The sequence below is a fragment of the Triturus cristatus genome, chromosome 5_1, assembly GCF_964204655.1.
Source record: "Triturus cristatus chromosome 5_1, aTriCri1.1, whole genome shotgun sequence".
Taxonomy (NCBI): Eukaryota; Metazoa; Chordata; class Amphibia; order Caudata; family Salamandridae; genus Triturus; species Triturus cristatus.
Genome location: NC_140587.1, coordinates 194,868,259 through 194,883,501, shown reverse-complemented (window position 1 = coordinate 194,883,501; position 15,243 = coordinate 194,868,259). Strand labels below are relative to the sequence as shown.

The window sequence follows — 15,243 nt, the reverse complement described above, 5'->3', positions numbered from 1 at the left end:
GCTCTGAGCACAGTGTGGAACCAGAGCTGCTAGTTTCAGCCCAAAGTGAAACCATGTTAGAATCTTTCAGCTAAACCCTTGAAGAAGTTCTTGTTTTCAGCAGCAACCTCGACGAGCGGCGCCAGCGGCAACCTGCACTCGTCTGAGAGTTTCTCAGCAGCAGCTTTGACTACCCCTCTCTGGTCCACAGCAGCATAGATCAGCAGAGCCCCAGCAGCAGCCTGCAGCTTCAGTCGTTGTCAGGCAGGGAGCAGCTCCGTCCTCCCTCCGGGTCTTGGCTCCCTGCCCTCCGAGCCCACCCAGCCCCCTCTCCAGAGTCTTGGCTGACACCCCTCTCCCTGTCGACTAGTTTTCTGCGGCACATGCTTGCGACGCTGAGCTCAGCTGAGCTGAAATCCAAACAAGAGATGTATGGAAAATATACCTAGCGCGTCAATGAGCCTGGGAAAAACCATCGGAGGGCAGGCAGAGAATAAAACACAGGGCGACTGCAGGAACCAGCGCCTAGAGGCAAGCAGCGAGGAGGGTTCGGACCCTGGGGGAGTGTCGTGCCAAGAGAAATCCAGCAAAGAGAAGAATTCCAAACGGAAAGCGCATGCACGGCAGGAATTAGCGCTTAGAAGAGTAAAGCATCTGGAGAAATAAAGCGCCTATAGAAATTCGGTGCAGAAATAAAACCAGCGCAAACAGGAGTCCACCTCGTAGGGAGAGTACAGGAACCGAAGTGTCAAAAAATAAATAACATAGAAAATACACCGTCCAAAGACATCCTGCGGATAAAGGAATGAGTGCGAAGGGGGACCCAGCACATAGAAGCCTTGTAGTAATCTGTGCCCAGGGCAATGGCGGGAAGACAGAAATCCAGGGCTATTGAGAATGCAGCGCCTAGAGGAATCATGCGGCTAGAGAAGTGAGCGCAAAGAGCGACCCGACACGGAGATTTCTTGCAGGAACCTGTGCTCTGAGGATTAGCATTCATAGATAAATCCATGGCATCCGAGAATGCAGTGCCTAGAAAAATCCAGCTCCTACTGATATCCAGTGCCTGAGCAATCCATTATGCATTGTGCCAGCAGCTACCATCTCCTTGAACTTTAAGTTAACAGGGGAAGTCCAGCGCCTAAGACAATCCAGCCCCTAGAGGAATCCATTGTGTACTGTGGTTGCAGGTACTATCTGATGAACTACATAGCACCTAGGAAAATCCACTGACTAGATGAGTTCGTTGTCTACTGTGGCTGCATGTATCAGCGCCTTGCAGTACTAAGCGCCTAGAGTATTCCAGCTCCTCGAATCTTCTCCGTGTGCTTCCGGGCGCGCTGAGACACTTCGCTGACGCCCCAGCAGGCGCTACAGGTTTTCCTAAGTCCACCCGGCACCTGCGCCGCTTCCCACACACCTCCGGATTTCTCCTCCCAGGTCCTCCGCAGGAAAAGAAGTTCAGGCTGCCAGGGCGGCTGCAGGCAAACTCCTCCCAGGCTCCGGGTCCAGCGTCTCCTCTGCAGCCCCCCACCCTCCCCCCTAGCGGCGGCGGGGCAGCAGCACTGCAGTCAGGTGCCTCCCGAGCGCGAGTGACAACGCCTGGCTCCGATCCTCCCTCACTCTGTGTGTGTGTCTGGGGCTGCGTGCGCGCATTTTATCCCACTCCCGGCTCCCCCACCCCTCTCTCTCTCCCTCACTCCAATGTGTGATCTGGGGAGCTTATAAAAGCCTGATGTAATTCTTAGCGCAGCCCCTGGCTACACGGACCGGATCCGCCGAAGACGCCGAAGGAGCGCGGAGTAAAGCGCCGAGGAGCCCGGGCGGGGAGCAGTGGACGCGCGAGGAGCGCTCGGATAGCGCGCCTGGAAGCCCAGCCTGCCGCAGCCTGCCGCTCTCTGACGGATTTCCACCCAAAGCCACATTTTGCTTGTTAGTTGCTGTTTCTGCCACTGAAGGAGCCTGTCCCTGTTTACTTTCGCGTGGAGCTACCAGCGGGAAGACATGAGGAGGGCACGCCGGGGCTAGCGGACTGGACTCGGGGTGGCCAACATTTTGGAAGGATCCGCCTGTGGATGTTGTGTGGTTTTTCTTCGTTTTGGGAATTTCGAGCAGGGAAGGAGGGCGTCTGGAAACTCCAGGAGGTAAGGGCACTTTTGTGCTTTTCGCTCTGCCAGCCTGGCTCTTCGGAGCTTTTTGCGCTTGGTTTCCGTGCCAGCTGTGGGTCCGCGCTCTGATGGGGGCTTGTTTCAGTCACATTTACAGGCAGGGAGGTCTCTACCCGTCCAGGGAAGCCACCCGCTCTCTGGGAGATCTGGCAGTCGCCGTGCGCTGCGGGAGATTGGGGGGAGGGGGCAGTGCAGTCTGGTGGTCTTGTTTTTGGAACTTCGACTGGGGGGGGGGGGCAGGGGCACATGTAAAGTGGCACCCGCCGGTGTGTGCAGCGAGCCGGGGCACGTCTGCTATACATACAGTCTACGGGGAGGCAAACATCTGGAGGCAACTACTGAGCCAGGCGCTCAACCCCCCCCCCCCCCCACCCCCCCGCCAATTGCTAGCACTGCTGCCAGAGCCTCAGAATGTGAGGGGCCACACGTGCTCGAAGCATGCTTCAGACAAGCCTGTGCGGCTATAGGTAAATGCATTTATCACGCAAAACAGAGAAAGGACTGGACTCAGTGTATATTTTGTGTGTGTGTGCCCGTGCGTCTGAGTGTGCTTGCGTGTGGGTGCACGTGCGTGTGAGCGTGTATGTGAATATGTGTGCTTGTGTGAGCATGTATGTGCATGTCTAGCATGTACGTGTCTTTCTCCCCCTCTTCCAGGATGCGGTTTCCTCTCACTTTTTTAAAATACGTTTATATTCGGTGTCCCATGAATCTGCGCGTGCTTACTGCCTGCGACGAATACCCGCTCTCTCTCATCCTTTCAATAGCCCTCCTATCCTTTGCTCCACTCTCTCAACTCTCTTTCTCCCCATGAATGTCTCCCATGCCTCTTTCCCCACACCGTCGTCCCTGTCCAGCTCCCACTGACCCCTTCTTATGCCTCCCTCCCACCTCCCTCCAGTGTCTTCAACCTCCGAGTGAGGCTCGCCGTGTGAGGCTACTGGGGGACATATTTTAGGGGCTGTGCTCATACATTTTACACCTCAATTGTATGCCTCACACATGACCCCTCCGTCCCCCTCTCCCCACCCCCCTCACACCCTCTCCGTCCAGTGCACCTCATCCAGCTGGTCATGCCCCCCCCCCCCACCCCCTATCAGAAGAGGTGCCCCGTCGCCCGCAGTCCAGGCGTTCTGGTGATTTCTATGAAGGGGCAGGCTGGCACCGGGCACTCTGTGAACAGGAGCGGCCACAGAGCTGGTTCGTGCCTGTGGATCGGTCTCAGCCTCCGGGTGGGCACATGTGGGGGGCATGGGAGCGATTTGCAGCACTCTGTTCTTTCCGCCAAGTTTATCTAGTGCCGAGCGACTGATGGATCCCTATTGTGCGCTACATGCACCCAACGTCCCAGAAGCCCTAATGGGGGAAAGAAAACCTCAATTCTAAGTGCCCTGCTTAGATGTGTCACCCCAGGCTAGGCTGTTCTACCTACGGCAATGACACGAATTACACTTAAACACTCGACCCTTATTTTCAGCGAGAGGATTTCGGACTTACGCACCTATTACGTGATTTATGGTCAGCTCATTAACTAAAGCGGTCCTTGGACCCCCAGGCCCCACTGGACCCTCCAAGGTGCAAACCTGTCATGTGTGCATGTGGGGGAGTGGGCGGGGGTGCTACCTTCCTTCATGACAGGGTGTTCTATCCACAGGGGGTGGGGGCTGGTCTGGGCACAGACAGGGAGTCCGCCCTCCCCTTCCTCAGCTGTTTCATGCCGATCCATTGTCCATTCTGTGCCACCATCGGATCAAGACGTTATATATCTCCTTCACGTACCAGCCATTTCCTGTCTGCCCCATCTGCAATCATTGCCCTCGCCATGCCCGTTCTCTGCCACCTATCTACCCACGCCAACTGCATGCCACCTATCTGCCTACGTCAGCTCCACGCCACCTGTCATGCATGCCACTCAATGGCAGCGTGCCATCCGTATATGTGCCCATTCAAGGGCACGCCCCAACTGCCCGTGCTCATTTAATACCTTCGCTCTTCAGTGCCCCGTTTATTGCCCCCCTCACCCCGTGTTAATGCCACTGAAATGAACCATCCTCAGTGTCGCTCACTTAAGTCTGCCCCACTCAGTTGGGCAATTTAGAGCCCTCCTTAACACAACTATTGTCCGTTCTCTTCAACGTCAATGCCACACATATGCCCACCTCCACCTTTACTGCCACACATCAAACCATTCTCCATATCCAGTGCCACACATCTGGCCATGTATGCCTTCAGTGCCACACATCTGCCCACCTCCATATCCAGTGCCACAGAATCACCAACACTCCGCCTTTAGTGCCACACATCTATCTGTTGTCCAGTTCCAAGGCCACCCAGCCTCCGCCTTCAGTGCCACACATCCATACTTCATATCCGTTGCCACACAATCACCCACCCTCCGCCTTTGGTGTCAGGCATCTATCCATCGTCCACATATCTATGCTCCTTCTATACCCAGTGCCAGGCAACAAGCCAGGCTCCACCTTCGGTGCCACAATTCAACCCATTCTTCATATTCAGTGCCACCCAGCCTCCGCTTTCATTGCCACACATTTTCCTCTTCACTTTCGGTGCCACACATGACACATTCTTCCATCTTCAATACCACATATTTCTCTTCCACCTTCAGTGTCACACATCAATCCAGTCTGATCATTCAGTGCCACTCATCCACCCACTTTCTACCTTCAATGCCACGCATTTCCCCCACCACCTTCAGTGACACACATCGTCCTTCCACACTTTCAATACCACAACTGCCGGTCTGCCACCTTCAGTGTCACACACATTCCCATCCACCTCCACCTTCACTACCACACTACCACACCACATACCCAGCCTTCAGTGCCACGCATCTCTCCTCCGCCTTCAGTGTCACACACCTACCTATACTCTGTCTTCAGCATCACACACCTACCCATCCTCCACCTTCACTACCACACACATACCCAGCCTTCTATACCACAAATCTCTCCTCCACCTTCAGTGTCACTCACCTACCCATCCTTCACCTTCACTACCTCAGACCTACCCATCCTTCACCTTCACTACCTCAGACCTACCCTTCCTCCATCTTCACTACCACACACATACCCAGCCTTCTATACCACAAATCTCTCCTCCACCTTCAGTGTCACTCACCTACCCATCCTTCACCTTCACTACCTCAGACCTACCCTTCCTCCACCTTCACTACCACACACATACCCAGCCTTCTATACCACCAATCTCTCCTCCACCTTCAGTGTCACTCACCTACCCATCCTTCACCTTCAGTGCCACACATCTCTCCTCCACCTTCAGTGTCACTCACCTACTTATACTCTGCCTTCAGCATCACACACCCACCCATCCTTCACCTTCACTACCTCAGACCTACCCATCCTCCACCTTCACTACCACACACATACCCAGCCTTCTATACCACAAATCTCTCCTCCACCTTCAGTGTCACTCACCTACCCATCCTTCACCTTCACTACCTCAGACCTACCCATCCTTCACCTTCACTACCTCAGACCTACCCATCCTCCACCTTCACTACCACACACATACCCAGCCTTCTATACCACAAATCTCTCCTCCACCTTCAGTGTCACTCACCTACCCATCCTTCACCTTCACTACCTCAGACCTACCCATCCTTCATCTTCACTACATCATACCTACCCATCCTCCACCTTCACTACCACACACATACCCAGCCTTCTATACCACAAATCTCTCCTCCACCTTCAGTGCCGCTCACCTACCCATCCTTCACCTTCACTACCTCAGACCTACCCATCCTTCACATTCACTACCTCAGACCTACCCATCCTCCACCTTCACTACCACACACATACCCAGCCTTCTATACCACAAATCTCTCCTCCACCTTCAGTACCGCTCACCTACCCATCCTTCACCTTCACTACCACACACATACCCAGCCTTCTATACCACAAATCTCTCCTCCACCTTCAGTGTCACTCACCTACCCATCCTTCACCTTCACTACCTCAGACCTACCCATCCTTCAACTTCACTACATCAGACCTACCCTTCCTCCATCTTCACTACCACACACATACCCAGCCTTCTATACCACAAATCGCTCCTCCACCTTCAGTGTCACTCACCTACCCATCCTTCACCTTCACTACCTCAGACCTACCCATCCTTCACCTTCACTACATCAGACCTACCCATCCTCCACCTTCACTACCACACACATACCCAGCCTTCTATACCACAAATCTCTCCTCCACCTTCAGTGCCGCTCACCTACCCATCCTTCACCTTCACTACCTCAGACCTACCCATCCTTCACATTCACTACCTCAGACCTACCCATCCTCCACCTTCACTACCACGCACATACCCAGCCTTCTATACCACAAATCGCTCCTCCACCTTCAGTGCCGCTCACCTACCCATCCTTCACCTTCACTACCTCAGACCTACCCATCCTCCACCTTCAGTACCACACACATACCCAGCCTTCTATACCGCACATCTCTTCTCCACCTTCAGTGTCACTCACCTACCCATCCTTCACCTTCAGTGCCACGCATCTCTCCTCCATCTTCAGTGTCACTCACCTACCCATACTCTGCCTTCAGCATCACACACCTACCCATCCTCCACCTTCACTACCACACACATACCCAGCCTTCTATACCACAAATCTCTCCTCCACCTTCAGTGTCACTCAGCTACCCATCCTTCACCTTCACTATCTCAGACCTACCCATCCTTCACCTTCACTACCTCAGACCTACCCTTCCTTCACCTTCACTATCTCAGACCTACCCATCCTTCACCTTCAGTGCCACACATCTCCCCTCCCCAAGGGTTAACGTGCCATCCGCTGTACCATCCACCTATTCGTCGGCTTCAATGCCACAAACTACTGCTCCCATATATTCAGCGTCACGGGTCTACCCTCCCTGCACATTCAATACCCCACCGCGAGCACCCCACTTTATTGAAGCCCACATGCCTACACTTCCTCCTGATTCAGTGCCACACATGTACCACCCCTCCTGGTGCAATGCCGCACACATACCCGTACTCTCCGTTTAATGCCACTCTTCGACCACTCTCCCACATCAAACGTCACAGACCCGCCCCTCCAGTCTATTTCATGCCGTACCCCTGCGTGTCCTCGGTCCTCTGCGTGTCATATATCTGCCCCTCGTCCCAGTCGGTGCCACGCGTGAATTTCCTCTCCATTACATACCCCCATCCATCCCTCATTCCAATTCAGTGCCACCCATGTATCCCTTCCAATTCAATCTCGCCTTTATACACCTCCTTCCATTCTATGCCAACCATCTACACCCCCTCCATATTCGCTCCCAGACCTGCAAACACCCTACCCCAATACCACGTACGAACCCCCTGAGTGCCACCCATTCCACCTTCCCAATCAACGCCACCCAATTCGCCCTCTATCAAACCACCCAGTTTATCTGTGCCACTAAGGGCGACCTTCGTATTCAGTGGCACACACTTCCCTCCGTTCGGTGCCACCCGTCTGCCCCCATGTGCCACGACACCCCAGGCTGCCATCCTGCCTCTTTGCAGCCAAGACTTTCCTCCATGAGTGTGCCACATGATTTCATTTCCTCATTCCGGGGTGCTCCATCCCCTCTCCCTGGGCACTGCCCTCTCGTGTGCCAGGTGCATTCAGAGTGACCCGTGTTCCAATCAGAGGCACTGGCTGTACCCTCTTAATTCATTGTGAATGAACCTTCCCTGCCATGCCCCCATGGCCCTTCCCAAACTCCTCTACCCCTCTTCGTAGGGCACCCCGTCTGGACGCGTCTTGTCTCTCAGACCACAGTGTGGGCCCCCCTGCAGTCAAACACTTTACCACCCCAAGTATTCCCAATTCAGGCGCACCTCATACACCCCAAAACCATGTGTGCCCCTGTGATGCCAGCTCCTTTCCACCCCAGCAAGTCCCCTGTTTGTAATCCGGCTGCACCGGGCATGGGTCCCCCCAGCTGTCACCTTTTCACCTGCACCCCTTATGTTAACGATTCCTCGACACCTCTTCCTACGCCAGTCCGTCTGCACCCCGTTATCACCAATGCAACTGAGCCCCGTGTTTACCACTCCACCTGCACCCCATTTTTTATCAGTCCGCCTGCCCTGATACTTTAGCGGATGCACGTGCAACACGTCACCTTTTCATCAATCTACCTGCATCCCACCTGCCGCTCAACTACCCCCCGCAACAGTACCAATCCACCCGCTAGCTTTAACCAGCCCGTGTGCATCCCTTGTATTATCAATGCTTCTGCGGGTGTACCCCCTTTATTGCCTCGCCAACTGCACCCCTTTTTCCCGAAAAATCAATACACCCATCAGTCAAAATTCCACATGCCACCTGAGATGTTTTCTTTATTGGATTTTTTTTGGGTGTTGTTAGTATTGCCGTGGCTGTAATACGTTAATGCAATAGAGTATTTTCTCACTCAAGTGCACCCATTTCAACGCCAATCCATCTGAACCCCGCCTGCTTGTATTTCCTCTGTACCCCATCTCGTTTCAGTTCATCTGCACCGCATCAGTTCTCACCCCTTCAGCACCCCTATGAGGGCCCGACCTTCTGCGCCTCTTTCTCCCTTGCAAAGAGTCTGCCCTCCAGCCTATTCAACCCCCATCCCTGCTCTTTCTCCCGCCCCCTTGGCAGCCCCCTCTACTCCACGCCCCGCCTTTGACCCGGCTGCATCTTCTCTGGGTGCAGTTCACGTAACATTAGCCAATGGTGTCCTCTTTCAGGGGGGGCCCGCCACCGGTACTGTGCACGGGCCCTTGAGCTCCTGACTGCGTCTGAGGCGTGGGAAGAGGGGGGGGGGGGAGGCTGGCCCTCCATGCACTTTGCAGGGGCCCCCTCAGGTTTTGTTACGCCACTGTCTGGGTGGCATGCTGGGACGGAGCACACATATGACCCCTGGGTGGGTCACCCACTCACCCACCCTGGCCCCAGGAGCTCTCTCTCGAGGCTGCAGGGGGCGTCAGGCCAGCTTCAATGAAACACAAACTGGCGCCCCAAACCCTACCCCCCAAACGACCCCACCGCCTCCTGATGCACAATTCCCTCAACCTGTTACACATGATAGCTAAAGGGACAGTTACATTTTTACAGGAAAACAATCTGTTAACTAAAAACGTAAAGACGGTCAGTGTCTAAGGTCAGAGGGCAGCTAGCAATCCCCTCGCGCTGTTCCCGTGGCAGTTCATTCAACGCCCGAACCTTTATGGCAGTAGGGGAACCGTTTTCAATCGGTCAGCTTGGTAGCCCCGGTGAATAGGGTCATGACCCTTCAGGTGTGTCAGGTCGATCGAGTCTTATCTGCGAAAGGGGCCGAGGGCAGCTTCCCGATGTTGTCAGCTTCGATGTACATATTCCGGCTGGAAGTGTAAATGGCCGCCTACTTGCATAGCGCTTCAGGCCTGAATTAAGACTTTTTTTTCCGAAGCGCTGCAGTTTTGCCCAGAGATAGGTCGGTGAGTAATTAGCTCAAGATCACCCAATGTGTAAAATGGGTGAGCTGGGGTTAGCACCAGGTCCGGACCCTCCTCCCCGCGCGATGATACACTGTGGAAACCAACCTTTTCTAATCCTGTACGGGGGTTGTAATGCATCCCGGCGGTCTGCGGTTATTTATGCCCCTTTCACTGTGGGTGAATTGGCAGATTCATGGCGAACACACAAAGCCCTGTGTTCGGGCCTGTGGGGGGAGGGGTGCACCTGCTTGGCTGCTCCCAGAAGCGCTGCAGTGTGAACTTCAAGTGCGGCTCGCGGCACTCTGCTCTGGGCTCCCACGTGAAAGAAACAGCCTGCCCGGCCCCCGTTAGAGAAGGGTCAGTGACTGCCTCCCTCCGCTCTTCCCAGCCCCGGAGGAGGCGAGCCAAGGCCCAGCCGACCGCGCCAGGCCTCCCACCCCCTTGTAAATCAGCACAAATTGAAAATCCGCGCCGCAATTCGAAATATATGATCCTTGCAGGATTGCAAATCCCGGCGTCTCCCCCGGGGGCTGTTGCGCCGGAGCGAAGGGGCCATTTGGCTCTCGTTATAGAGGAAAGTGGTCAGGTGCGTGGCTTACAGCGACTAACCTCAGAGCGGAAATAAATACAGGAGGACCCCCCCCCCCCCCCCCCCCACACTCAATAAAATGACACTACACAGACTTGGTGAATCCACCTCCATGGAGCGTACGGAGAGCCGGCCAGGGCGCACCGTCTCCTGGAAGTGGAACCCATAGTAAATCGAGCGACCCCCCACTCCTCAGTGGCGTGAGGGGTAACGCCTTTTAAACCCTAGGGGAGCCCCTAACAGACAGCGTTGACAGTCTCTGACCTAGCACTGCGTGAACTCGAGAATGAAAGGGTCATGTGAGGAAGCGCCGCTCCGTACAAGTTTTTTTGTATGTTAAATACCACTTTAATAAAGCAGGCTAATAACGACAGTCAGACAACAATGTATGTAGCTGAAAACCATTGTGTGTGCCAAGCGATACTGTTTACACCGTTGTCTATTGTGGTTTATAATGCTGAATCCCTTTCTCAAGCTCTTCGACGCCTCGTCGGGGGTAGTAAGCGCTACATAAATGCAATTACAATACAATACAATGTATTTTTTAGGGCATGTGTCATAGCGCCAAGTGAGGCCTTTCGGTTGCTTCCGGGCGCTGTCATTGGCACGAGATTAACCAGGACTCACCTAGCTTTTCTAGCTGCCTCAAGCAGCCACGGTTTGAAAGTGAACCAATGCCGCTGGTCGGGTCCAGAGAGCAGCAGAGCACATCCAGGAACCGCCTGCAAGAAGAGCCAGGCCAAGCACTGGCATGGGGCCAGCTTCACCCGCCCTCCTGGGCGGGAGCCTCACCAGGCTGTGTGCCGTGCTCCCTGGAGCAGAGTCCCGCCCGTGGGCAGTCACGGGGTTCGTTAACTTCAGTGAAGGCCCCCACCTCGAAAAGTGCTCGTTTCTGGCAATTGATGTGCTCCCCGCCTGGGTGCTGCGTGGACGGTGGGTGCAGTGCGCCAGAGCTGCAGCCAGGGGTCGCTAGTCGCATGGTTATCCTTCGGGGCTCTGTACTGTGGGGCTGCGCCTGGATCCGGAGCCGCGACTCGATGAAACGCGCGCGCTAAGGAGTCTTTTCACGTCAAATGAGGGAGTCAGCTGCACGCAGCACGCAACGTCCCTTTGCTCGTAGAAACATACTTAGGTTGCGTTCACGCACGCACGCACTTGTACTTTACTTTCAGAGCATTTCTTATCACGGTCTGAGTGTACCAGCCCTGTTAATAATAGGAGTTATTTCCCAATAAAGTGGCGCCTAATTTGTCAACGCTAGAAGCATGAAAGGCTGAGGTGGCCACACAAAATATCTGCAAACGCGTCCTTTTGGCTGCCCTTACACCTCAGCTGTTGGTGGATTAACCGGCCAGGCCAGCCTGCAGAGCTACGTCTGCAGGCTCAGTGTAAGCTTTGGTAAAATAGCGTAGTGGGCTAATGTGCCTGCCACAGAGATGTGCACACACCTTTCAACTGTCATGTTATAATACTGGTCACACTACTTGGCTGGCTCAGAGAAGGTGCAGACGTTTAATGCTATGTGATAAACTGTTCACTGTTTACAGCGGTTAAACACATGAATCTGACTTCGTAGCACTGCGAGTAACCTGAATGTGGAACCTAGTGAAATATCTCAGTAGGAGGGGGCCTCTAGCGGCACAAATAATTTCTTGTCAACATCTACATATAACATACGTGTGACTCCTCGGAGGGATAACTGATGAACATTCTTCTCAGGCTGTACACAATGAGCCATGCAGTCGTTGGCACGTAATATTTAAGTTAAAAAACAATGACATGCTATGTAAATGTCGAACACGAGCATACTTATGCACAATACAAACATGCATAAAACAAATTCTTTCATATCTCAGACTATTTTCACATGTTTAATCCAGTTTGTGACATTCGCTTCAGAGTGTCATTTCGTTTCCCCTGATTGGCTGCTGGGGCTGAAAGGAATGTGGGGCGGATCGTCTTCTAGCAGCTACTCCCAGCGGTACAGGCAGTGCTGACTGTCCCTCAGATGCAGTGTTGGCAGCGAGGACTGTGGCCTCTCCCTCTCTTTCACTAAACAGGCAGCTCTTAAAATCTCCAGGGACAAACGAAAACCCAGACTAGCTGCAAATGCAAACATGGTCACTTCCGGCAGAACCCTGGCAGGTGGCAGCGCTGGCTCCGTTGCTGCACACCTTCCTGATGGTTGTACTGGTCAGACGGGGCACCAGGACGCCTTCCTGTGGACTCGGGGACAGCCAGCAGTCCTCTGCTAGGGAGGTTCTGCTGGTGCAGAGACGTGATTCACAGGTACCAGGACGCCTTCCTGTGGACTCGGGGACAGCCAGCAGTCGTCTGCTAGGGAGGTTCTGTTAGTGCAGAGACGTGATTCACATGTACAAGGACGCCTTGCTGTGGGCTCGGGGACAGCCAGCAGCCCTCTGCTAGGGAGGTTCTGCTAGGGCAGAGGCGTAATTCACATGTACAAGGACGCCTTCCTGTGGACTCGGGGACAACCAGCAGTCCCCTGCTAGGGAGGTTCTGCTGGTGCAGAGACGTGATTCACAGGTACCAGGACACCTTCCTGTGGGCTCCAGGACAGCCAGCAGCCCTCTGCTAAGGAGGTTCTGCTAGGGCAGAGGCGTGATTCACATATACAAGGACGCCTTCCTGTGGGCTCCAGGACAGTCTGCAGCCCTCTGCTAGGGAGGTTATGCTAGTGCAGAGACGTGATACACAGGGTACCAGGGCACCTTCCTGTGGGCTCGCGGATAGCCAGCAGCCCTCTGCTAGGGAAGTTCTGCTAGTGCAGAGGCGTGATTCACAGGTACCAAGACACCTTCCTGTGGGCTCCAGGACAGCCAGCAGCCCTCTGCTAAGGAGGTTCTGCTAGTGCAGAGACATGATACACAGAGTACCAGGGCACCTTCCTGTGGGCTCCAGGTCAGTCAACAGCCCTCTGCTAGGGCAGAGGCGTGATTCACAGGTAGAAGAACGCCTTCATGTGGGCTCGGGGACAGCCAGCAGCCCTCTGCGAAGGAGGTTCTGCTAGTACAGAGAAGTGATACACAGGGTACCAGGGCACCTTTCTGTGGGCTCGAGGATAACCAGCAGCCTTCTGCTAGGGAAGTTCTGCTAGTGCAGATGCGTGACTCACAGGTACCAAGACACCTTCCTGTGAGCTCAAGGGTAGCCAGCAGCCCTCTGTAGGAAGGTTCTGCTGGTGCAGAGGTGTGATACAAAGGGTACCAGGGCACCATCCCGTGGGCTCGATGATAGCTAGCAGCCCTCTGCTAGGGAAGTTCTGCTAGTGCAGAGGCGTGACTCACAGGTACCAGGACACTTTCCTGTGGGCTCGGGGACAGCCAGCAGCCCTCTGCTAGGGAGGTTCTGCTAGTGCAGGGACGTGATTCACAGGTACCAGGACACCTTCCTGTGGTCTCCAGGACAGTCAGCAGCCCTATGATAATATGGGCAGGTATTGCTGAGTCCCCACCCCCAACTGACATCTACTCCCAGGCCAAGAGCACCCACGGAGACCACTAACCCTGCCATTCTCCCCCGCGGAATAGAAAAACGGTGAAGCCACAACTGTCTTGGGTTAGGGGTCGGTACAACCCCGGCTGTATTTTATTAAATGATAAACATATTAAAAACATTTTTATATATTTACATGCACAGAAAATACGCCAAACAGTCCTGAATCTTCATACACCAAACCAAATTCTGTAAACAATGTATTTACATTTGTTTATGGAAGGCTAACCTTAATATAGTGTCTAACACATAGCCACTCCTAACCTAAAACTAAATGATGTACATCCTGTTTTCTGCGGATCCCGAATGAGCCCACGAGCAAGGTCATAACTCGTCCAACTACGTGCTAGGTACACCCCTCTCACTGGAGTGACCTTGCGCAGGAGGCCCGGTTGCCCAGAAAGGTTACCTTCCTCCGGCACCCCCTATGCCACGGTTTTAAGTGGGCCGGGTCTCACCGGTGCTGAGCACAGACAGTTTAACGGGGGCCTCAAAGCGGGTTTCTTTCGGGCTCTGTTTTGTGCCCTGGCATAGCCGGTCAGTTTTATTCGGACTGCAGTGACAGCAGGCACATCAATGTGCACGTGCTCACACTGCTCACTTCTCACTAGTGGAGAAGTTGCCCCATGACGTCATGCCAGACGAGCGTTGCAGGGGAAGGGAAATCCAAGAGAGTCATGTTCTCTCTGGACTTAACGTTCTCTTTTTGAAACGCAGGAGCAGCAACATTGCCGTGGTGTCACCAGGGCTTTAAGTGGAAGCATTTTCAATATTATATACAAGCCATAGTCGCTGCTTATTTATCTTATGCAACTAACAACCATTGACAAAGCCTATAGCCCTGACTTGGTGTAGGTAGGATGTTACTTGTTGTATTATATATCTGGATGCAATGACAGAAATAGCAAAATACAAGCTGGGCGGCAAACTATGCTCAGCACAGATTTTAGGTTACGTGTTTTAAGCCACACCCTTAGTTACATTGACCATGCTCCTTTTAGAGACCCCCCCAGTTTTTTCATCCCACTTAAAGCCCTGCCCTAAGGCCTCAAATACTTCCCCCAAGGGGCTGCACTGTTATGCCAACTTGGCGCCCAGGCGCCTGTGCGGGAATTAACCCAAAGGCCTACTGGAAGTGGAACTTCCCCACCCTCCAGCCTACTGGTCTTAAGCGCCCCCTGGAGTTCCATGAGAGACCACTGTCCCCCCCAGGTATCCCCATGAACAAATGGTAATGATTACTAAGGACTGTAAAATGCCTCACCAATCATGACCTTACCACAGACCAAGGATTCCATAGCATAAAATAAGACAATGATGCTGCCCTGTAAGAGAAAATCTTTGTTATATATATATACCATAAAGACTGCCTTAAAAAAGATTATCACCTGAAAAGAAAGACTTTTAGACAACCTGTGATACAAGATACAAACAATGCAACCAATCTGCATGCCGCCTCAAGTGATGGTGGGTGGGCAAAAGAAGAAAATA

General features: G+C 53.6%; 1 protein-coding gene across 1 annotated transcript in view; it reads left to right on the top strand.

The window, feature by feature from the left end:
- Window positions 1-1,619: 1,619 nt before the first annotated feature.
- The window catches only part of ADGRB1 (adhesion G protein-coupled receptor B1), a 466,033-nt gene continuing 452,409 nt past the window's right edge, over window positions 1,620-15,243 (top strand). Inside the window, exon 1 of the mRNA XM_085604813.1 lies at window positions 1,620-2,123. The gene's annotated coding sequence lies outside the window, so the exon portion shown is untranslated. The remainder of the gene's footprint in view (window positions 2,124-15,243) is intronic.